Consider the following 24605-nt stretch of genomic DNA (forward strand, 5'->3'; position numbering starts at 1 on the left):
TGCAGAGTGGTATTGTTGAAAATGTGGGAAGTTTACCCCAACCAATTGTTTAGGTTCACATGATTATATTAAGGAAATACGCTTTTCGCCCATTCCATAAAAAGGTTCCTAGTGATCTATTAACTGACTTGAAGAATTTTAACTGATGTTTTATAAGTATCATGGAAACATAAAAATTGATCACAAGCAACATCATCATCTTTATTATTATATTATATCTTTATTCAATCAAAAATATGACCATTCACATCATAAAAAAAGTACATTAGAATAAAATCAGTTAATTACATTAAAAATAATCATAACATTTTTTTAATATGATAAAACGGACTTGTATTTCTTCCAGTATAAATACATGGTGCATAAGATCATACCATAAGGCCAAATTAGGCTAAATTAAGAAGTCTAATTTTCAGAAATAACCATTTTTTACCTCTTCCACCAGGCGAAAAGCAAGAATCTCGAAGTAGCAAACACTAGCCAACTTGTGGTGTCTGATCTAAAAATACGTGTGGCTTCAGAGGGACGATTAAAAGATAGTATGCGACAAACAGGAGCTATCCAGGTTTTCCTACCGTCAACATAGGAGGGGCAACAAAAGAGAAAGTGTTCAAGGGTCTTAGGGAAAGTGTGGCATGAAGGGCACAGTGGAGTAACAGACACATTTCCCCAGGTACTTCTTGCATTTAAAGGGAGAGCTCCGTATCTAAATTGGGTGTACATCGCTTGTGCCTGGGGTGGTTCGATGTCATCCAGAAAGTTTTTTAAGCCAAAGCCTTCTTTAAAATTTAAAAGCTTGCAGTTAAAGTGCCATGTGCAGTACGTTCTAAGTTTTCCGAGTCCACTAATTCCCAATAACTTTAAAAAAAAAAGGGGAACCATTGATTTAGTAATGGACCCAGGTTTCTCCTAGAACTGCCCCAACACTAGTTTTGAAAACCAGGCCTTAATCTTGCTGAACCACTTAATGCGACCTGTTTGCTTGTGCAAGGCAATCATCTCACCCATGGCCTCCTTCACCGGGACCTGTGTGTTACTTGTTCATACCCTGATCCAGAAAAGAAGTGCCCTGAGGATAGCAAAGTGGTCTATAGGTTTTAAACCAAGATCAAGTCTTAGCAGCAGGAGGGAATTATTCACTGGCAGGTTAATTATGGCTCTGATAAATTTGTTTTCGGTGAGGGTTAGGTCTGTCAGAGTTTCCTGCCCCCATAACTCAGCCTTGTATAAGGCCGCTCCTAGACCTTTTGCCCTGGGAAGTTCTAAAATTGGCGAAATTGGCCGGTAGGGGGACGCCTTAGCCCTTCGTACTATTGCAAAATCAACATGTTGGAGGGTCAGTGTACTCTTTTCTAACTGCAGAGCCCATACAAGCCTGTCGCTGATGCAAACACCCAAATAATCAAAGGACTTAACCTGCTCCAAAATTTGTGTGCCCAGCACGAGTTTGCCCTTGTGGGATTTATAGGGATTAAAATTTATGTGTTTGGTTTCGAGCAGTTTATTTCTAAGCCCTTTTCTTTGCAGGCTTTAGCAAATTTACTCAAGAGATTTTGGATCCCTCCAGGTGTTCTGGCAATAAGCAGTGTGTCGTCTGCATAGAGCAGATAGAGCACTACACTGCCTGCCAGTTTTAGGGGATCGCCACCACAATTATACAGTTCTCCTATTAGGCCATTAATGTAGAGGGTAAATAATGTAGGGAGAAGGACGCAACCTAGCTTAACACCTTTCCGGACTGATATGTCATTAGTCAGACTACCATCGGAATTCTACTTGACCTTGACATAAGTGTCATTGTGTAACTGAATCAAGATTCTAAGTAAATAAGGTGGTAATCCTAATTCACTCAGTGCTAGCCGGAGTTGAGACCGATCTATAGAGTCAAAGGCCATTTTAATCCCCAAATACTACATACAAATGTTCTCCTCTGATGGTTACTTCTTTCCAGATTAACAAAAGGAATCTAAAAACTTGGTCAGTAGTACTTGTAGAGCCCCTAAATCCTGCCTGTAAATTTGACAGAACATTATTTTCCTCAATCCAATTTTGGATTCTGGTCAAAATGATTTTGCAGAAATTGTTTTGAGAGACATCTATTAGGCTGATAGGCCTATAGCTTCCAGGGTACCCTTTGTCACCCTTTTTGTGGATGGGAATAATTTCAGCGCCCCGCCAGGTTGCCGGGATTTCTCCTCCAGACAAGATGGTGTTAAAAACTATTTGGAGCAAGGGTCCCCATATGATGGGTTCAGCTTTGTGCAAGTCTCCTGGGAGCTTATCTAAGCACAGGGCTTTCCCACTCTGTAACAAATTTATGGCCAACATAGTTTCATCTACTGTGTTGTTAATCTCCTCGGATGTTACTGGATCAGGAAGATTCATTTGTGCACCTGGATCATATGGGAGCCCTTCGCCTGCATATAGCTGCCCAAAGTACTCCTCCCACACATAGGGCTGTATATGAAAATCTGGTTTCTATTTCCAGATTTGGTGGCCCTTTTGACAAAAGGTGACAAAAGAGTTGGCTATTCTTTTTTTCAAGGCTTCTAGAAGCATACTCCAATTATCAGACTCCCAGTCCCTTTTTGCCTTATTTTGTGCCAATTTGTATAACTTCCTGCTATTTTTTACATCTATGCGAGATTTCAGTTTCACCTTGTCAATTAAGTCATCCCTGGCTTTTTTACAAGCATTATTAAACCAAGGACCTTTTTTACGCTTAGAACAATTGCAATGTTTATAAAAAAGGTCTTATGTTTGTAGTCAATTTAAAAAATATGGTCATCTGCTCTACCTCTGAATATATTTTAGGAAGTGCAGTTGGATCAGCTAAAATCAGGGGCCTTTTGACTCCTCTATTGTTGTTAATAGTAGTAGCCCGGGTGCTCTCAGACCTGGGGTGCCCGTACAATAAAGCTAAACCAGTCAGCGTGAGAGCCAGAGCATTGTGGTCACTATCTTCGCGGGTTAGTACAGCCATATGTTTAACAATGGACCAGAGTTCAAGATCGACAAGAATATAGTCAATCAAGGACTTGGATACCTCCCATTTAAATGTGTGGCATGCTCCTTTGTCAGAGTCTGTTCAGCCGTTGCAGGCTCTGACCCCAAATGCAATGGTGAATGATAAAACCTGTTGCTCTGCCCTAGTACATTTCTTGGTGGGTGGTATCTGGACTTTGTCCCCGTCTGAGATAAGTTCCTGTATATAATCGATGGGTTCAAAAGTTGCGTTAAAGTCACCAGCAATTATCATTCAGTGGTTCCCCATGGCGGAGTCAAGGTAATTGATTAGCGTTGTTATTGTCCCTGATAGTCTATGGGGACTATTAAACCCGTTATAGATGTTAAATTATCTAACTTGCACATTCCCCTTGCCAAATGATAGTACCAGCTCAAGAATTTCCTCTGAGCCGAGTTGTTGGACCTTGATTTTGAAGGCTAGTGTGTTGTTAACCCAGATTAAGAGACCAGCCGCTGGGAGGCCAGTATTTGGCTGTTTGGCTTCAATACTGTAACTAGTATTACCTACCTTGTAGATCTGTCCTACTGCCCAGGTTTCCTGCAGAAGGCAAAAATGAAAGTCATCCACTAGCTTACACCAATCAGGGTCAATTATCTTGGACTTTATATCTGCTGCATTCCAGGATATCATTTTCAAGTCCTGGAGATCGAGTAGGTATTCCTGTGTATGTGCTATGTTTTTAGTGACTCCTTCAGGCTCTGGTTGGAAATAGTGATGGATACTCTTAATTGCTGGGTCACTTGGAACAGGATCACTGCTAGTATGTGGCGTAAGTGTGACATCAGGCTGCATAGCAGATAACTCTTCAGGGGTTGCTATGAAATAGCAATAGTACCGAGACCGCCCTTCTAGCTGTGTGTGAACATCTGCAGACCAATCCTAGATGAGGGACAGACTGCGGCGCTGATCCTGCTCGATCTCAACGCTGCCTTCGACACTGTCTCGCATCAGATCCTTCTGCATCGCTTAGAGGAGGCGGGGGTGGTTGGTCTGGCACTTGATTATTTCCACTCATTCCTCTCTGACAGAGCCTTCCAGGTCGCTGCCCCCCCTTTCCTCTCTCGCTCCCATTCCATCAAGCGGGAGAGTTCCTCAGGGATCGGCATTAAGTCCAGGCCTATTCAACCTCTACGTCCAGCTCCTGGCGGGAGTGGCGCATGACCATGGCTTGACCATGATTTCTTATGCGGATGATATGCAACTGGTGGTGGCCCTCTCCGATGACCTTGCTCGAGGCGCCATGCAGTTCAGGAATGGGCTAGAGGCGGTAGCACACTGGAGGACCACAAACTGCCTTCAACTTAACGCTAGCAAGACAGAAGTGTTTCAGGAGCATACCAAAAAGGTTGCTGGAACCTGTTTTGGACTCCTACGGGGTCTGAGGCCCATACTGGGATTTTTCGACCCAGCCACACGCCAATTGATTATCCAGGCAACTATGCTGTCGTGACTAGACTAAGCCAACTCTTTGATGTTAGGCGCCAATAAGGCGGAGATGAATCGCCTTCAGCGGGTCCAAAATGCTGCCGCCCGTGTCCTGCTTAGGCTCCCTAGAACCTGCTCCACGTCGGGCGCAGTGCGGCGTTTGCACTGGCTACCTGTTCCTAAAAGGACTGAATTCAAGGCACTCTGTCTTACTTTTAAAATCCTAAAATTCTCGTCCCCTGAGATTCTATCTAATCTATTTGTGCCTTACGTCCCCACGCGCCAGTTGCGCTCTGCTGAGCAATACTTGACTTTGGTCCCCTGGCTGAAACGCCTCAGAGCAGGGGGACGGTTTTTCCGATATCTGGCTGCTATGCTGTGGTACTCTCTTCCCGTTCAGACCCCCCGCCTGGATGGCCGGCTTCCTTTCCGCAAGGCCATCAAAACTCATCTGTTTCCAACAGGCTTGTCCTGCTGCCTTTCGGACTCCGCTCTTAGCGCCAGGACACCCCTTTGCTGGGGCAGCTGCGCGCTCTATAAAACTACCTAACAATAACAATAACAATAAAGATAAGGATGCTCTGGATAGTCAGTCTTGGGGGTCTAGATCACTCAGGAGATGGTATCTATTTCCGATTTCTAGAGGGGGCCGCCAGGGTGTATAGGCGGTGTGCTAGCCGATTTAGTGGCCTGAGGGTTCCTCCCTCTGTTCCTCCCTCTGTTTTCAAGATGCCTGTGGAAGAACCCAAGTGGTAAAATGGCGATCGCTTTGCCCAACCTCTGGTTTATTGGGTAAGACCCCCAGCCCAGCAGCGGACTAGCAATATTTGGGGATCTGCAATTTATAACAATGCAGTCACCAGGTGGGGACTTACATAACGGGCCAACCCAGCTAACTCGTCTCACGAATAAAATATCATGATCGTTTGTATTTGAGAAGTTTGTGTTCTGTAGGAGCCAATGGCAGGCTTTGTTCTTTAGCTGGGACTGTGATTCAGTTTGGTTTTCCTGCAGGGTGGAAACATTGGAAAGAATGGCTACATAGGGACAGCATTCTGGTGGGAGATGTAGGGTCACCTTGTCATCTCGATTAGCTGGACTATTATTATAGGGCAGTGATGGGGGTGTTTATTGGTTTGTGCCTACATTAATCCCAATAGTGGTTGAGGGAGGTGGTCCAGACCTTGTTTTGCTAGGGGGCAATGTGTATTTGCCAGATGTCTAGTACAAGCAGGCCCTTGGTGCTTCTGTGCTGCTACACTAGTGGAGTTTCTAGGAGTGCCATTGCTTGCAGGATGGGGTAATTGGTCATTACGTGTTGGCAGATGACCCCTCAGGTTGGTTTAGGTTCCCCCCATGATCAAAACCCCCATCCCACATTTTAGGTTTTGCTCCAACCCCTGAAATTATATACCTAACAAAAGAGTGCATTAGTTCCACAGTAGACTCCAGTTTGTCAAGTCTGACTAAATTTGGAAGAAAGTTTATGGTAATCATCTCTTCTAGAAAGGACGTTAACACTGCGGTCAATTGCTGGGAGATAACCTTGATTTGAGTTGATAATTACAGACTAGAGCCCTTCATAGTGGCTGGTCCTTGTAAAGGTTTTGCCGGGGCTTCTGGGCTCATGTCCTGAAACTTCTTCCTTGATCAGGTCCCTGTGCACCTTATGGTCTCCATATGTTTAACTTTTTTTTTCTTTTTGCCAACCATGTCAAGAGCCAGTGTCAGTCATTTGGGCAGCCTGAGCATCCACAATAGCCAGTGAGTCGGTGATGGGACCAACTAAGCCACCTCCAACTGATATCCGCCGCTCTGCAACCTCAATCTCCTTGTCAATAACCTTACAGCTCGCAGTAGGAAGCAGTCAAATGTGGAATGTGACAAGGATTTTGGCCTGGCCACCTCCAGTACTCCGGTACTTTAGTTAAGCTACATTTAATTGATTTTGTTCATATTGTAATTTCTTTGCTTATTGTTTTTAATGTGCAATATTTATGTATTACTCTTTTTAAATGACAGAATTGCGTCTGATGCAAACCAATCTAATAAATTCCTTTAAGGAAATACTGTTTACAAAATTATATTGATAAAAACATTTTCTGGCAACTGAACAGATTGACCCTCTGTGGATTGAATGCAAGTAAGCTGTGAATGAAGTTTGGATGCTGGTTGCAAAGTTGGTATGCTAAAAGAAAACCACAAAGGGAATTGTTTCTAGACTTTTACGTCTTTGTGGTGTCCTATCCCTTTAGTGTGTTGGACCCCTCTCTTTATATTTGAGAGTCGAAAGTGAAACCCATGCTGTGACTCAGAAAGCCCACGACCATAGGTCAGAGGCTTTCTGAGTCTCATCATAATGAGGCCCCTAATATATAATGAAAACATGGCTTTTAAACGGTATTTATTAAGAGGAGGAACCTCAGATTTTGTGAAGTTTCATTTATACCCAGATAATCAGAATAGGATGATAAAACTTTACCAAAGACAGGTACTGATGTTTGCGGATTAGAAACCAAGAGGACAACATCATCTGCAGATGCATAAGGTGTGAAGAAAGGCTTCCAGAGACAATATAAAGACTAAAGGAGACAATGGACATCCTTGTGTAGTACCCTGTGAAAGAGAAAAATAAGGGGATTGAATTCCGTTAAGGAATACTGATGTCTTCGGTGACATGTAGAGTGGACCGATGTATTTTAAAAATAATTGAACTAAAGCCTTGCTATTGAAGAGAGTGCATCATAAATTGCCAGTGAACAAAAGCCTTTTCAGCATCTAGGCTGATGGCAGTCGTAGGTATATTACTGTTTGATGTAATGTGTGAAATGTTTATCAAACAACTCTAGAATTATCAGTCATATGTCTGTCCTTTACAAATCCGCTTTATATTAGACCTATCATATCCGGGATAATATAAGTAATCCTTAGAGCTAAAATGTTAGCAAAAAGCTTACAGTGAATAAGAGAAATAGGTCTATAATTAGCACAAGAGGAAGGATCTTTATCTTTTTTGTGGGATTAGGCATATCATACCTTCCAAAAAGGTGCCTCAAATCTTTGGTATGAGAAAGTAAATATTAATATAAGTGAGTAGATGAGGGAGTAAAATATGTGAAAAGCAGGAATAAAATTCAGCTGAGAAACCCCTTGTACAGGGGCTTTATCTCTGGGAAATTTAGCAAGGGTAGATTTTAATTCAGAAATAGAAATGTCATCATCTAAAAATGAGAGGTCCTGTGTTTGGCATTGGCTTGGTGGAAGGGAATTTTTAAATAGGAATCAAGTGCTTCATCCGAGGGAGAATGTTCTGGAGTATAGGAGATTTTATATAAATGTCAGTGAAACAATTAAAGTTTTCTGTATCTTTTAATGAGGAATATCCTTTTCATCTAAGGTTTGAACTATTTTGGACTTTTGAGATTTAACTTTCAAATAATTAGTAAGTAATTGTCCCACTTTATAACACCCTCCATAAAATTTGGAATTGATATTTAACAATATGCCCAAAGCTTCTTCTGTCAAATTTAGCTTGCAATAAACCTTGTAGCGTAGTATTATTTTTGGAGGTATTATATTCATTTTCAATGTGCTAAATAGAAGTTCATAGAAGTGAGGAGTCTTTTAGGGCTTTTTTCTTTTTAGTAAAAACATATTCAATTATATAGCTTCAAGCAGCTGCATTAAAGGCATCCCAAATGACACGAAAGGGGAGATCAGGAGTATTTATTACAGGTAAAATATTTTCCAAGAAACCACTCAAACCTCTCCACAAAAACGTTATCTTTTAATAAACTATTATTGAATTGCCATTGATTAGATCTGGAAGATTGAGGTGATAAATCAAAATCGATTGTGACAGGAGCATGGTCTGAAATAAGTATAGCGCCAATTTCAGCATTAATAAGTGATGGGTAGGTGAGAAAAAAGTGTATTACATAGTGTCTGGGTTGAATATTCTCTAGGCATCCACCAACTCTCTGGAATGTTTAGAACGTTTGAATGTTTTTTATATTTTATTAGAAACATTTTTAACTTGGGTTTTTCTGTCTAGAAAGGGAGTCAGATCTGACTGAAATCTCTACCGACTATGGGCCATATGTAGGTGGCCAAATACCGGTCGGTAACACCAAAAATTGGTCGTTTTCGGCGTTACCGACCGGTATTTGGCCATATGCGATGTACGTAATACCGAATTGAATCGGTAATAACGAATCGGTAAATAATTACAGATTCCTTATTTACCGATTGGAGAATACCAAAACAATGACTACCGAATCGGAAATAACAATTCGGTAAAAACCCCAAAAATGCGTTGTAGCAAACCTCGTTATTAACGATTTTGGGCAAAATCGGTAATAACGAATCGGTATTTACCACATTTCAAGAGAAGGTGGTAATCAGGTGCAGTGCATAAAAACAGGCCCAAAATGCATCTGTGTGAACGGCCCTCTACCTCATAGCAAGGCGGCTACGCCTGAGAGCTGCAGGAGTGAGGATCTGGAGACGGGAAGAGCAGGTGTACAGACTACGCATCACATTGTTCCAATTGACTGAACCTGAGATCCATGAGAGATACAGACTGCACCCAGATACCATCCTTGACCTAATACGGGACCTAAAACCCTATCTGGAGCATCAGACACCAAGGGCCCATGCTATCCCCACCCATGTACAGGTACTCTGTTGCCTGCACCTCCTTGCATCAGGAAGTTTCCAGGGTGTGATAGCTGCAGTGGGTGGTGTGTCACAGAGCTGTCTATCCCGTTTCTTCAACACCTTCCTGGATGCCACGATGGACAGAATGGAACATTACATCACCTTACCCAGTACACAGGCGGAGCTGCAGAGGACCAAGCTGGAGTTCTACCAACTTGCGCAGTTTCCATACGTAATTGGCTGAATCAATGGGACCCATATACCCATCTGCCCACCTGCAGCCAGTGAATACATCTACAGAAACCGCAAATCCACCCACTCCATCAATGTGCAGGTGATATGTAATGCCAAGTAAATTATTACTGACATTGTGGCCAAATTCCCCGGGAGTAGCCATGACTCGTACATCTTCTGGAACAGTGGCATCCATACACGTCTGCTTGCTGGTGAGTTTGGAGATGGATACCTACTAGGTAAGTCAATGTGACACACCCTGATGTACACCCTGGCTCAAGCTGTTGGTCACACAAATTAATGCCACTTTCATCTGTACATAGGTGACAGCGCATATGCCTTCCGGCCTTATCTACTCACACCATATCTCAACCCAACCAACCCAAGGGAGAGGAGATACAATGTGGCACATAGGAGCACACGCAACGTGGTAGCGCGCACATTTGGATTGCTCAAAAGCAGATTCCGTTGCCTCCACAAAACTGGAGTTGCACGTCTGTACAGCCCCATCAAATGTTGCAAGATAATTGCTACATGTGCAATGCTACACAATCTGCCCACAAAAAAAGGAACAGCAGTGCAACTAACAGACTCAGAGGACGAGGACGAGGACAACCCTCAGCCAAAGCCCTGCGCAGCTGGTGTTGCAATTGAACATGATGGGAGACAGAGACGGGCGGAGATTACAACACACTATTTCTGAGTGAGTAACGAGACAGAGCCAGTAACAGTTACATGTTAAGGTGTTTATTAAGCACACCTCCAGTATTGTGATCAATATCCAATTGGACATGGGTTACTTCACCCATCTCATGTATGGCAACAGCCATACGTCTCTACTTTCTGCGTCCACATGCTGCACATGCACGTTCCCTATCGACACTGTCTGGTGTGTTGGACTGATCCTGTGCAGCCCCGTGGTGTTCACTACGCCTCCTGCACTCGGTGGATGAGGGCGTAATGCTACCACGGCTGGTAGCCTCCTCACTGTCCCCCCCTTCCATTGTGGCCGCCTTAGCATTTTGCAGGAGCTCTAAAGCTGAGGTCATAGACACCATCCCCCTGGCCACATCCCTGCTGCAATGCGCCATCTCCTCCTGCATGGCGATGGACCTGCGACACATCAGTGATGTTGCAGTGGCCAGCCGGTTCACGGACTTGGTATAGGCCTGGAGCCTCTGCCTCTCCCTGCGTCTGCCAAGACGGTCCTGCTCCAGCTGGCTGCAGAGGTTGTCCACAGAGTTAGCTACTCTCGCCATACCCGCACACAAGTTATCCCCATAGCACTGATGCCCTTTTCCATCCTGTGCATGTGTTTGTTGATGTGTGCCACCTCCCTGTGGATTGATTTCATCTCCCTCCATTGCAGGCGCTGGACCTTCAGCATGTTGCCTTCCAGTCAAGCAAACACACTTTCACCCTGCTCGGATGCTTCTGGACGGTCCAGCCTTGCCCTGCGGCATCTAGATGGAATGTGGGCACCCTCGGATGGAGTACCAGCCCTCTCCCTGTTGGATCTCTCATGTATAGGACTTTGTTCGCCCACTGTGCCCTCCTCCTCCGACTCCTCCATCTGCTGGAGGGTGGCCACGGCATGCCTCCTGCCTGACTGTGGTGGTGGTGGTGTTGGTGATCGTCTCAGTGGGGACTGGGTGAGAGGGGATTGCGGCCTTTCCTGGCGCTGTGGTGATGGCTGTGGTGGAGGATTTGCAGGCTGTGATGGCGCCGTGCTTGTGGTCCCTGCAGGCATGCTGTCATCTTCATTTTGCCTCCCCTCTGGCCTGGCTGACTTAGCTCTGCTGCCCTCTGCTGCACTGCGAGATGACTCGCCTATAATGACACAAATGTAGATATACTCACTGCTCTGTCTGCAATGGAATTACATTAAACACCATGCCTACAGAGCATAGTGATTGTCCTGACGTAGCCAATTACTTTACCATGCAATTGTGTTAGCTAGCCTGACTGTCCTATACATCAGTTCCCTCTGACTACATCACCCATAATGCATTGCAGGTAATCAGTAAGACATGGAGTGGAGTGGGAGCCCCTATGCCACTATGGGGATTGGGGTTGGGGAGTGCGTTGCACAGCATGCTGGGCATGCTTCTTACCTTGTTTTCTTGCTGCTCTGGCAGAGCTGTCTGCGTCTCCCACACCACTCACACTCTCCGGCTGGATGGTGGACTCCACCATCAGTTCCAGTGGTGTTGGTGCTGGGGCTCGGTTTTTACCTCCACCTGTTTTGCTTGCCTGCCTCTGTCTCTCTGCCATCCTTAGTTTTGCTGTCTTCCTGAGGTCGTACCGCCTCTTCCGGATGTCCTCTATGGTGCGCTGGGTCACACCTATGGCATTGATTTTGTCCCGAATGCCACTCCAGATTTGCCTCTTCTGTGACTCGGGCACTTGGTGGGACTGGGCTCCAAAAAGGTTGTGGTGGTCTTGGCTGACATCCTGGATCAGTACCTCCAGCTCCTTGTCACTGAACTTCAGGTTTCTTTTCCTGTCACCTCCCTCCTTCTCCCTGTCTTGGCTTGCCATTTCAAAGCTTGTTATGTTGTTTTTCTGTCTTGCTAGTAGCTGTGTGGCTCTGTTGCTGCTGGCTCCTCAGCTCACCTGCCTGCCTGCCTGCCTCACAGTGTGCTCCAAGTCCTGTGCACCAGGCTGGGTGTGGCCACTTCCTGTTTGGGAGGTAATTGGGTGATACAGGATTGGCTGATTCAACAAATTACGATCTTTTGAATTACCGATTCGATATTTACTGAATCGGTAATGGAATCTGTAACACCGATTCGGTATTTGACTTTTTTTTTTTTACCGATTCGTTCACATTCGGTATTTAATACCGAATTTTAACGAATCGGTAACGTTTAACGAATTTTTATCTACATCGCGTTTACCGAATTCTTAATACCGATTCGGTAGAATTCGGTATTAAGGATTCGGTATTCTTGATTTACCTACATATGGCCCTATGAGATTTATGCCAGAGCAGGATCGTATTGTGGCCAGCATTCATTCCAAAAATTGTACATCAACAACGATAGAGCCATATATATTAAGAACTGAAATAGGTGTGTGATGAACAGTAACATGTATGAGAAGCCTCTACCCACATCATCCCTTTCCTCTTTCTCAAACACTAGAGGAAGGGATTTATGTATAATACCCCATTTTTATTTATATTTGCAGGGGAACAGAATGTATGACCACCCTAATTTTTCCCTACTGAAGTGACATCTTTTTCTAACATTCGTGTTTGTTGTAACAGAGCAATATTACGCTTAAGCCGAGATAAATGAGTAAGAACTCTCTGTTTCTTAATAGGACTAAGCATACCTTTAACATAACAGTAGGCTAGCAAAAATTATTTATCATTTGAAACATAATATATTCAATCTTATTTGAGACTAAAAGTAACAAAGCAACTATTGCAATGACCAGCATGTAATACTTAATGGACTAAGATGATTGAAAAAGAATAGGGCAAAGAGAGAAGAAGTAAGAATAAGTGAGAAGATGAAAGAAAATCTAGGGGAGAATTTGAGGAAGAAAAAAGAGATGGTTAGAAGCAAAAAAGGCTGCAACCATAATGAACAGCAGAATATATAGTTTGACATAAATGATGAATTAGGATGGTGAACTGCAAAAAGGAAAGACAGAAAACCAACGAAGAGTTCTCCAAGACCGACAAGGAGACCTCCACAATATAAAAGATAAAAAGTGAACATTAATTATTAACCTTAAATAACATAATAATAGGACCAGTAGCACTTACCAACAAGTGGGGAACACAGTGTAAACATTAGGTTAGGGATGAATATACGTTTATACAAAACATTCAGGAGAAACAATCAGGTAAGATGCAAAATGCCTGCAAAGACATAATATATAAAGTTATATGTCATATTCAGAGGTGCCACATCAAATGAGACATTACAGTTACATTGAGAGTAACACAATTGGACAAATAACTTAAGTTTTGCCAAGGTTGATCTCCTCCCCCTTATGCTGAAATAGAAATTTCTGTAGGTCTTCAGGGGAGTCGAAGAAAGAAGTTTTCTCTTTATATGTAACCTTAAACAGGAATAGATTTATGAAACCATAAAGAGCATTCCTAGATCGTAGAGCAGGACACAGAGATAGAAATTCCTTCCTTCTGTTCACAGTGTCTCGAGCTACGTTCTGTGAAAATATTAATTTTTTGGCCTGACCTCAGCATTTGTTGTCTTTGTTTAGCTGCTGTTAAGACTATGGTCAAGTCAGTGTATTGTAATAATAAAGCTTTAATTCCTCTTGGACATATTGAGGAAGATAAACTCGGGGGCTTGGGACCAATTTGGTGCACGCTCTGTAAATTGATATTAACTCCTTTTTTAAGGCCAACAATTTTAGGAATGTACATTTCAATAAATTGTAGCATGTCCAACCCTTCACACCCTCTGGAATGCCATGAATTTTGAGGTTGTTATATTGATTGTGATTTTCCAAATCTTTTGTTTGTTGTTTTAATTTGGTTATTTCTTTAGACATTGTTTCTACCTTGATGGCTATTTTCTGAACATCACTTAGCCGTTGTTCTACCTCAGTCACTTGGGATTCAATATTTATTCATTTATCCTCTAGTCTTTGTAACGTGACATTGTTCTCTATAACAAATGGTTTTAATCTCCTCTATTAAATCTCCTCCATTAAATCTTTGAGAGTTTGGGGCAGAGGTGATTTTCACTGGATCTTTCTTTTGCCTCTAGTGTGTCATACTGTTTGACTCCTTACGATATGAGGCCATTGTCACAGGTGAGGATGTAACCTTTTGTGAGGATGAGTGTATGAAAGCAGATCCAGGCAGCTGTCGATACAGCTGGTTTATTAGTTGTGACATTGCAAAATGTAGCCACACAAGGTGTGACCACAAGCCCAACTGTTCTGGCCCACAGCATTCCATAGGAAACATTCTCATGGAATGCAGAGACCAAAGGAGCAAAAACAAAGTGCCTGCTGGCATGTGAAAGCAAGATACAACACATCTCCCATCCCAGAAACTAAAGGAAAAAGAAACAACTGAAAAAGAAAAAACAAGAAGAAACAAAGCAAAGAAAAAGAGACAATAAAGGAAAGGACATAAAGGACAGGAAATACTACTTGACAAAATCTGTATATCGTTTAGGGGCAGAGCAGTTCCTAAAGCCTTCCTTAACACAGGAAGCCACTGAGTCCTCACGCAAGATAAGTGTCCCAGGGGCATCAAGGTGGGCATCCACTGGATGATAACCTGCACTTTGACCCTTGAATCACACCAAGAAATCACTCCCACACCCATTACCACACATGTTTCCCTGGCCGTCACTAACAGGGTTGATACACTTGCCAACTTTCCTAGCATTTCACACCTTGCCATCTTGAGTAGTGATGTAATTAGTGTAAACCTTCTGTACATTCATGGCTTTACAAAATAATGGTAACCCTTTGCTTTCGAACACGGGTGTGCAAACTCTCACCCAATCTCCCACAACAATACCATGAGGCTTACCTCTCCAATTCTTGTTATACCACTGTTTGGCCTTGTTTTGTTTCCTCTTGACTCTTTCTGCTACATCTCTCACATCACACTCCTCTCCAATACAAATGCATCTCGTCTTGAACTACCAAGGATACAAACGGGAAGCAGGATTTCTACCTTTGAACAGTTTGAAAGGGCTGACTTTCGTGCTGGTGTGCTTAGTTATCCTATACATCCACATGTTCTCTCTCAGCACACTCCTCCAATTGCTCCTGCAGGCATGCGCCTCCACCACAAACCCCTTTAACACCCGATTAAACCTCTCTACTTAACCATTTTCATGGGGTTCATACAAGGAAGTAGTAAAATGATTTATGTCACAGTGTTTGAGGAACGCTTCCATATCATTGTACCCCGTTGTCAGTCATGAGGGTGGCGGGACAGCCCTCCCTGGCAAACACCTCCTTGAGAAACTCGATAACAGCACTGGTCATGGCATGTGGAACAAACTTGACCTCATGCCATTTAGAATGCTAATCCACCAAAACTAAGGCGAAAGGGAGATCCACTGGTAGGAAATTAAAGGGCCCAGAGACATCAAAAGCCAATTTCTGACAAGGTAGTTCAGGCAATTCCACATTCTTCAAAGGTGGTACATTCACCTTCCTCATCTTCTCGCTTGACGCACACACTTCACATTCCCTCACAACCCAATCAATCATTCTGTTCACACCTGGCCACCAAAAATGGACCCTCTCCAACCGCTTCATAGTCGTCATATCGGTGTGTTCCTTATGGGCTATTTTGAGGATAACTTCCTGAATTCCACTTGGAGGAATGCATTTTCCACCCTTGAAAAGTAAGTTACCCCCGAATTCGAGCTCCTCATCCACCTTGTACATGGCCTTCAATTCAGGCTTAACTTAATTTTTCCTTGGCCAGCCCTCAACCACATACTTCCTCACTTCCTTCTATAACTAATCTGTCCCCTCACATTGCTCCCACAACACCTCAGAAATAACACCAAACTCACCATTAACGACATCCCTAATGTAAACTTCTCCTACTTTACAAGTTTCACTAGGTTGACATGGCAACCATGACAAACAGTCTGCTGTCACATTCCTTTTACCAGGCACAAACTCAGCACTAAAAGTGTATTCTTGGAGCTTCGGGGACAGTCTAGCGATATGTGCAGTGGAATTCCACCCACCACCCGGAGGCAAAATAATAACCAAAGGCTTATGGTCAGTTCTGAGCACAAACCTACTACTCCACACATAATTCCTGAAATGTTCAATGGCCCACACAAGGTCGAGCAGCTCTTTTTCAATGACAGCATCCCTGAGCTCCGTTTCACTTAGTGTGCCAGACGCAAAGGAGACATTCCACTCCTCCTTGCCATACTTCTGAGACAACACCGCCCAAACACCATACAAACTAGCCTCCACAGTGATCACACACAACTTCCCCATGCAAAACGGTTTCAGGGTAGGGTCACTTACAATGTCCTGCTTGATATTGCTGAAAACCTCTTGTTGAGCCTCAGGCCATTCAAAAGAAACATTACGTCTCAATAGCGCCCCCAGAGGTTCCATTTTGGTTGCAAAATTTTTAAAGAATCTGCGGTTGTACTCACGCATACCGGCAAAAGACAATATTTGCTCCTTATTGGTGGGAGCGGGGCACCAACAGTTGCTTCAACATTGGATTCTTTTGGTAACACTCCATCACCAGAAGACCTGTGGTCCAAATACTCCACAGATTCCTTAAACAACTTGCACTTATGCCCCTTGAGTGCCAAACCATAACGTTCCAACCTACTGCACACTTCAATGAGATGACACATATGCTCCTATACCTTTTTCGAAAAAATCTAAACGTCATCTTTGAAACATTTGACATAACAATCAATGTTTATGAAAATGTGGAACATAGCTCTTTGGAATACCGAAGTGACAGAGGCCAAACCGAACAACATTCTGGTGAATTGATACAGGCCTTATGGAGTAATGAAGCCGGTAAGCTGTTTGGATTCCTCTGATAGTTCGACCTGATGATAAGCAGATCTGAGGTTTAATGTTGAGAAAATGTTAGCACCCTCTAACATTGACACCATTTTGTTAATATTGGGGAGAGGATGACAGTTGCTTACAATGTTAGCATTCAATGCCCTCATGTCAATACACAATGTCAGTTGTTGATCAGCTTTGCGCACTAAAACAACACGAGAAACCTATTCGGCAGACTCCATGGCCTTGATGATTAAGTGTGGGCAGAGCTCACGTAGTGGTACTCCGTGGAATTTCATGGAGTTACTCAGTAACTCCAAGAAATTCTGCGGAGTTCTGTGGTCTGGCGGAGTGCCACCCCATGCCCCTCCCTTCACCCCTTACCTACCCGCTAAATTCCTGGCCCCCACACCCCCTCCCACTAAAGCCCCGGCCCCCCTCTCGATAAAGCCCCAGCCCCCGCCCCCTCCCGCAAAAGCCCTGCTCCCCCGCCCCCTCCCGCATAGTAAAAGTACTAAAGACTAAGGAGACACTTACGTTCGTGGCAAATTGGTGTCCTTTCTCCTGCTCCTGCTGCCGGACTGCCCTGGCTCCACTTCCGCTGCTCGTCGAGAATTTCAGGAAGAACTGCAGTGTGGGTGCAGTACAGGTCAGGCATGCCGTAACACAGTCCGCCATGCGCACTGCAGTTCTTCCTGAAATTCTCAACATGCAGCGGAAGTGGAGCCAGGGCAGCCCAGCAGCAGGAGCGAGACAGAGGACACCGATTTGCCATGAAGATAAGTGTCCTCTGCACCGGTGAACTCTGCTCCGCTGCGTAGGTGGAGGTTTGGTAAACTTTACACTCCTAGCGGAGTGTGGAGTTCCTAAAACTCTGCAAACGTAGCTGGCGGAGCAGAGTTCACTGCCCACCCTTATTGATGATGCCCTTACTCACCAGACTGTTCAACATCTCCTTCAACTACCCTCTCACGTTTATCAGAACACTTCACAGTTTCAGCTTTACCTGAACAGCCTTAGCCTTAAGCTTGATATTGTAAATAAAATCACGTAACTTCCCCAGAATTTCCCTAAACACACTCTTGAAACACTGTATTACACTTTCTCCACTAACACTCTAATCGACTGACAAAATCTTGGAGTACCTTGTTTCCTCACACAATTGGACAGGGTCATCAGCAGGCAGATTAAGGATAATTCCCAACTTCCACTGGTCTCTCCAACCTAATACATTCACTAATTTAGCTTCCACATACAACTTGACTTGAGCACATCTACCTTTAAAAACTAAAGAAACACTCACAAAGCCATCCAAATCAATGAGGGAACCAAGGAAACTCTCAGCAACCACATCCGATGATTGTAATTGACTAAGACTGACCAAGAATCAACCATAAGAATTAGTTTCACACCAGACACAGTCACCACACACTTGGGGGAAGCTTTGCCAGGTTGTTTTAAAGAAATAGCCACAACCCCACCTTGCAGAAAAGACGACACAATCCTTTTGTCACAATCACTTCCACTATCAAACACGCATCCTGATTTACTAGTACCCGACTCCGTAGAGTACGAAACCCTACCAGAACCCTGATTAGCATTTTTCCTGGTCTTCTTGCACACATGTGCATAATGGTCAATGCGACCACACTTAACACACTCCTTGTTGATTACAGGACAACTAACATATGAAGCCATGTGTGCATTACTGCCACATCTGTAACACTGATGCAGACTAGGTCTATCCCACCTCCTGGCACTACCCTCGCCACTAACTCGAGCACCACCGGCATTCGCACTCCATTTGTCTGAACGAGGATCAACCGTTGCTTCCCGACTTCAATAAACCTTAAGGCACACACATCCTCTTCTTCCCCCACACTTTGGCTAACATTATTCACCACAGACATCCATTTCTGTAACTGCTCCAAATCCTTTGCAGTAGAAATATCTTCTTCCAATTTAGGATCACCCATAACCCATAATTGCTCTTGAGAGTTTTAGTTCTTTACATGTATAGAACTTGAACCTGTTAAGCGCTACACTTGTGGTGGGGTTAAACCTCAATTTTATCCTTAACATGGCCTCTCTGTATGCATCCATATCGCCTTGTCCATTTGAAAGGGTAGCTTGAGTTAAAGTCCTGAACACTACTTGGCCCTCCAAACTAAGGCAGTGCCTAAATACTCTATTCTTGCGCTCAGCCCTCATCCGTTCTCCATCTATGGCTTTCATGTTGGTACAAAACTCCTCTTTCCACCTTGCCCACGAAATAAGAGGTTCCCCTTGCTTTGCAGAAATTTAGCAGGAAGAGCAAACTGCATTACGATCACGTCACACTCAGAACACTCTCTGTGGGAATCAGAATGGAATATGTGGAACTCAATTTTCTCATGAAGCGATGACAAAATATCTCCAGAAGATAATGCAAATCAAAAGAATACCTCAACAAATGTCGCAGGTCAAGCCAGTTAGAGCAACAAACTCTCCAAGAGAATAGGCTTACTGCCAATCCCAGGTGAATTTACGATCAGCAATGTCAGCTGGTAACTTCCAGGACAGAAAAAAAAAGAATAGTATCCAAGTAAATGAACTTACTGTCAGTGCCAGGGGATCTTACTGCAAGTGAGTCCCAATTGTCGGTTGGTAACTTCCAGGAGATAAACAACACAGAGAGCAAGAACTTGTCGAATTCTGGAAGCCTCAGAGGAATTTGGCAATAACAATAACCCAAAATTGCCACTGCAACGTTTCTCATGCAATGTGAACATGTTTGTGACGACGAGTGTGATGGAGCAAGGTGATGAACAAGATTTTGTTCAAACTTGCGAAGTTAATCTTCCATAATTATAATTGAATTAATATGCTTGTGGTGAAATAACTAATCAACTTAGTATAAGATTCTTGCATCAGTGCACGTGTGTTAACTAATGTGCTTTTATGTTGCAAAACGCAAAAGAGAAAAATAATAAACTAACCTTGTCTATTGTCTTTGTCAGTATTAAATGCGGCTGTTTAACTAATGGCATGTGCTTATTTTGTGTGCTTATGTTATGTCTTTCTGTGACAAATGCATAAAAGAGTTCCTGCAGTTCCTGAAGGAATGGTAAATATAATGCTGCTTATATGTGCTTCAGCTAGGTAACATAATTAACAGGATTAATTAGTAAAGGGGGTGGGTAACAGAATGGGTCTCAATTCCTCAATTAACTGATGTCTTGTGTTTGTTTAATAATAGTTTACCGAACTGAGGCCTAGAAGTGATTCAAAAAGTATGGCTGACAGAGTTGCAGATGAAAACTTGTCTAGAGTAATGCCTTGCACATGCGCAGCTGTGAAGACTTTTACTGCATAAACATCACGTAAATTGAAAAAGAAGTTCTTCAGCTGAGTTGAACATGCTCTCGGAGAAAGGCTCAAGGACAGGAACCTGTTGTGTCTGCCAAGGCTAGGAAGCAAATGTTTAAAACTCGTGGAAAAAAGTATCTTTTCTGAGGAAGCTGGAAGACGCGGTAATGAGAGACAATAGGGCTTATGTAAAAGCCTGGGCCTAGTCAAGTAACGGACGTGATCTAACATTTTATCGTGGACTGACACAGGACAGCCAATGGAGAGCTTGGAATCGCTTTAAATTATGTAAAATGTAGTAAGTTTAGCTAGAAAGAAAGGTATAAAACCTGACACTTGGAGTGGAGAAAAAACTCTCTTCTTTCTGATTCCTGATTGACGTGACATGCTGTTGGACCTTTGGCGCACTTAAGGACAGCAGACTTTAAAATGATTTTTCCTTTCTAGGTGGAGTGAGAATCAGACAGGGAAATAGATTTATGGAATGGAAACTGTTATTTTTGCTAATATTTCACGTTTCTGAGCTTGCTTGATAATGTCAGTTTATTAATTCATTGCCTCACTAAAATGCTGCTGTTTTGATTACTTAATAAATAAAGATTTTAAATACGTAAATGCTATTTCTATATGAAAAATAAAGATAATAAAATTAGATTTGAAATGACAAGCTGGTCTTGTTTATTCATGATCTAGTTACCATCTGTTGATTCAATCGCCTTAGTGGCCTGATTATTAAATGATAAATGTTTAAAACCATGGTGAAAATAGACAAACTTCAGTTGTACATAAATATGTAAATAACTTGTGAATAGTTTTGATTAATCAGACCACATGATTCAGTTGCTCAAAAATTGTCTTATAGGTGTTATGGGCCTTTATATGTGTTTTATGATTATTGGTGAGTATTGAGGTGATTGGTAGCGTTATTGAGACAGTTTTCCGATAGGAGCGCTGGATCAATTCCTTGGTAGCAGAGTTCGGTTACTATGGTAACTGACGTGTTACATGGTAATTACATAGGATCGATGTTTAACATAAGTTGAGTTTGTTAAGTTGTTATACGTAGTCGAAAGGTTTTTTCCAGCAGTGTGAAAATTCCTAGTTGTGCCGGCAAGAGAAGTGTGACAGGTGAAGTTACACAGTGCATTTGTTCTGTTTCAAAATAGCCGTATCGTTGTATATCACTAGTGTTGTGGACGTACAGCACAAGTTTAGGGATTTTAGGTGTGTAAGGTAAAATGTATAGTGAGGATTGCCTACAAAATCGTAGCTTTTGAGTATAGGGACTTGGAGCCTCACAGTGAAAAGAGTAGTAGAATTTATCTAAGCTTGAGTGAAGGGTACGGAAGCGTCGTCTATCTTACTGGCGAGTGAGGATTTTTTTTGGTGCGTTAAAGTCCTACTAAAGATTTCTGTATGCATGGTTAGGGATTTTTCTGTATGGTTGTGCGTAAATGAATTTGTAATATTCGATCGAGTTAAACTCAGAATTGCTCTGTATGTGCATTTAGAGAGAAACAAGTTTGTTATTACCTGCTAGAAGGGTAGAGTAGCCTTACTTTATCGACGAATTTAAATATTCTGTGAAAATAGCGTCATCTATTTTATGCAAAAAGAATACTTGAATGTTTGAGTAAGCTATCACTTTATTTTAGCGAAACAGACAAATGGTTTGTTTATTTGTGGAGTTATTAACAGAATTCAATTGAAGGATTTGTTATTATGGCGCTTTAAAATTGTAAAGGAGGTGTCAGTTCAAGGAGCGGAGCGAGAGACAGAGAAGCTGTAGCAGCAGTATACGTCACAAGAGTCGCGCTGTGATTGGCTAACATACGTCACAGTGTTCGCGCACTGATTGGTTCACGTGACTAAGGCAAGCTTACAGCTGATTGGCTCATCCGCAAAAGCAGTGATTCTATTGGTTGAGCAGAATACTGACGTAGCATAACCTGATTGGTTTGTTGGTGAGTTTCGCGCACGGATTGGTTGGTGTTGCGGAATAACAACTTCCTTGTTATAAGTTGTTACGATCTTTACCGAAGTAAGGGAAATTGTTAAAAAACATGGATTATTATTTCATGAAAGAGAAAAAGAAGCTTTCATGGTTTCAGAAATTGAAAAATAAACTTAAACCTGACAAGAAAATTGCAACCCGAGGTGGAAGATTAGTTCATAAGTACAAAACACCTGCAGCGTATATGTTGGGTGAATATGGTTATCATACTTGTCTTTGGATTGAGAATTGGATGGAGTATACTAAAAATGATGGTGTGTTAGCATGGCCAGAAGATGGATCTTTTAATATGGCAGTTTTGAAAAACTTAAGAGAAAAAATGATGAAACTTGTACCAAAGCCTAGACCTACTCAATTTGAAGCTTTAGTTGAATGGGAGGATGAAATGTTTGAATTACAACGAGAAAGTAGAGGAATATCAAGGGGAACAGGACTAGATCTTAATAGAGAAACACATCAGGATAGAATGCGTCGATGGACACGTAGAGATATGTGTGATGGTTTGTATCCAGTGAGACTAATTGATGAGGTAACTGGACAAAAGAGCACTCAAAAGAAAAATAATGTTAGTGTAGAAAGTGATTCAGAAGATGTGGTACTAGAAGAAATTTATACTAGAAAACCGCCACCTTATCAACCAATTTGTTCATGGACTTCTCCAAGTGCCCCTCCAAGAGAAATTATTGAGGAGGCATCTCCTAAAACAAATCAGAATCATAGAAAATCACCTGAAAGAGTAGAAACAAGATGTAGTTCAAATTTATCGAGAGAAAATAGAAATTATGCTGAAACCCCAGTCCATAGAAATGAAATCTCAGTCCAGAGAAATGTAACCCCAAATAGAAAAAGAACAGAAAGGTATGAGGAATTACCAAATATCTCAGAATATAATCGTTCGAAAGATGAATTAATACAGCAGTTAACTAAAAGCATGGAAGCAGTAACAGTGCCTGTAACGATTGGACCTGTTCTTCCAGTATTTGATCAAAAAGAAATCAGACATTCAGCTTTAACTGTTCCACTAAATTCAGAAATACAGAAGGTGACTGAAAAATTCTATTCAGATTTGTCTGAAATACATCGAGAGAAAATGATGATGCACGACTTAACTTTTAATCAAAGTTTGTCAAGTAAAACTCCATCTGGTGCAGAATCAGACTCTGGAGCTCCGGACAAGAGTCCGAATAAAATAGATTTACCACAAACCCAGAATGTAAATTACTTGATGTTGCAAAATTGAAAGCAGATTTGGAGGAATTAATAATTGGAACAATTGGAACTGACAGTTTGAAGCTATATCAGGATGATGAATTATTGTTTATTTGCAAAAGCATAACATGGAAAACTAAAAATAAATATGATCAATTAGAGGAAATGGCTTCTGAATTAGAAATAGATTTAAGTAAGCAAAAGAATTTGCAGAATCATTACAGGGTGGATTTCTCTGAAAAAGACATTGAGAGTTTGATTACCACAGGAAGAATCATTCATATAAAAGACTTAATTGTGATTTTGAGAAAATGGGGCGAATTAGGTAAATGGAGAGTAAAATGGACTAAGAAAAGAGATAAAGACAAAACAAGCTTAGCTTTTCCTGTCAGAGAAAAGAAAGAGGAAGTGGAAGTAGTAAACGAGTTACCAATGAGAGAAATACCGGGAGGAGGGTATGTGCATGTTCCATGGACAAGGCAGGACATTTTAATGTTCACAAATGATTTTCCTCGATTAAGAGAAAAACCTGTAGAATGGTATCGGCAGGTGGACAGATTTGTGAAAGTTTCAAAAGTTTTGTGGATCGATCTTGATGGGTTCTTTGACATAGTTGTCCCATCAGATCTTTGGGCAGAATGTAAAATTTGTATAAATTGGCCTAGTGAAGAATTTCCTCGACATAAGGTAACAGGTGCTCTTTCACCAGAGGTAATGAGGAAGTATGATCAAGTAATTGTGTTTTTGAAAAACAAGATTCCCCCAAAAGAAATAGATTGGGTTAAAATAGATAAAACTACCCAAGAGCCAAAATAATCAGTACATTCATTTTATGAAAGACTACTGCTGGTATTTCAACAATACAGTGGTTATGAAAATTTAAGTGAAAAAGATATGAGCCATTTTATATACAGATTTGTATAAATTGGTGAAATGATAAGAACTGGAATAGTTGGTTGGCAATCAAACACAGTAGATGAAATCCTGAGAAAAGCAAAATACTGTAGTGATGAAATAGATGCTAAACAAAAGAAGCTAAAAGAAAAAGCTATGTGGGCACAGGTAAAAGTGGCTGACAACAAATGGCAAATTTGGGAAATAAAAATGTTGACCAGAATCAAAGTAAATTTAAAGGTAATTATAATTAGCCAAAATTGATGGGAAATATAGAAGAGC

The sequence above is a fragment of the Lissotriton helveticus genome, chromosome 2_1, assembly GCF_964261635.1.
Source record: "Lissotriton helveticus chromosome 2_1, aLisHel1.1, whole genome shotgun sequence".
Classification (NCBI taxonomy): Eukaryota; Metazoa; Chordata; class Amphibia; order Caudata; family Salamandridae; genus Lissotriton; species Lissotriton helveticus.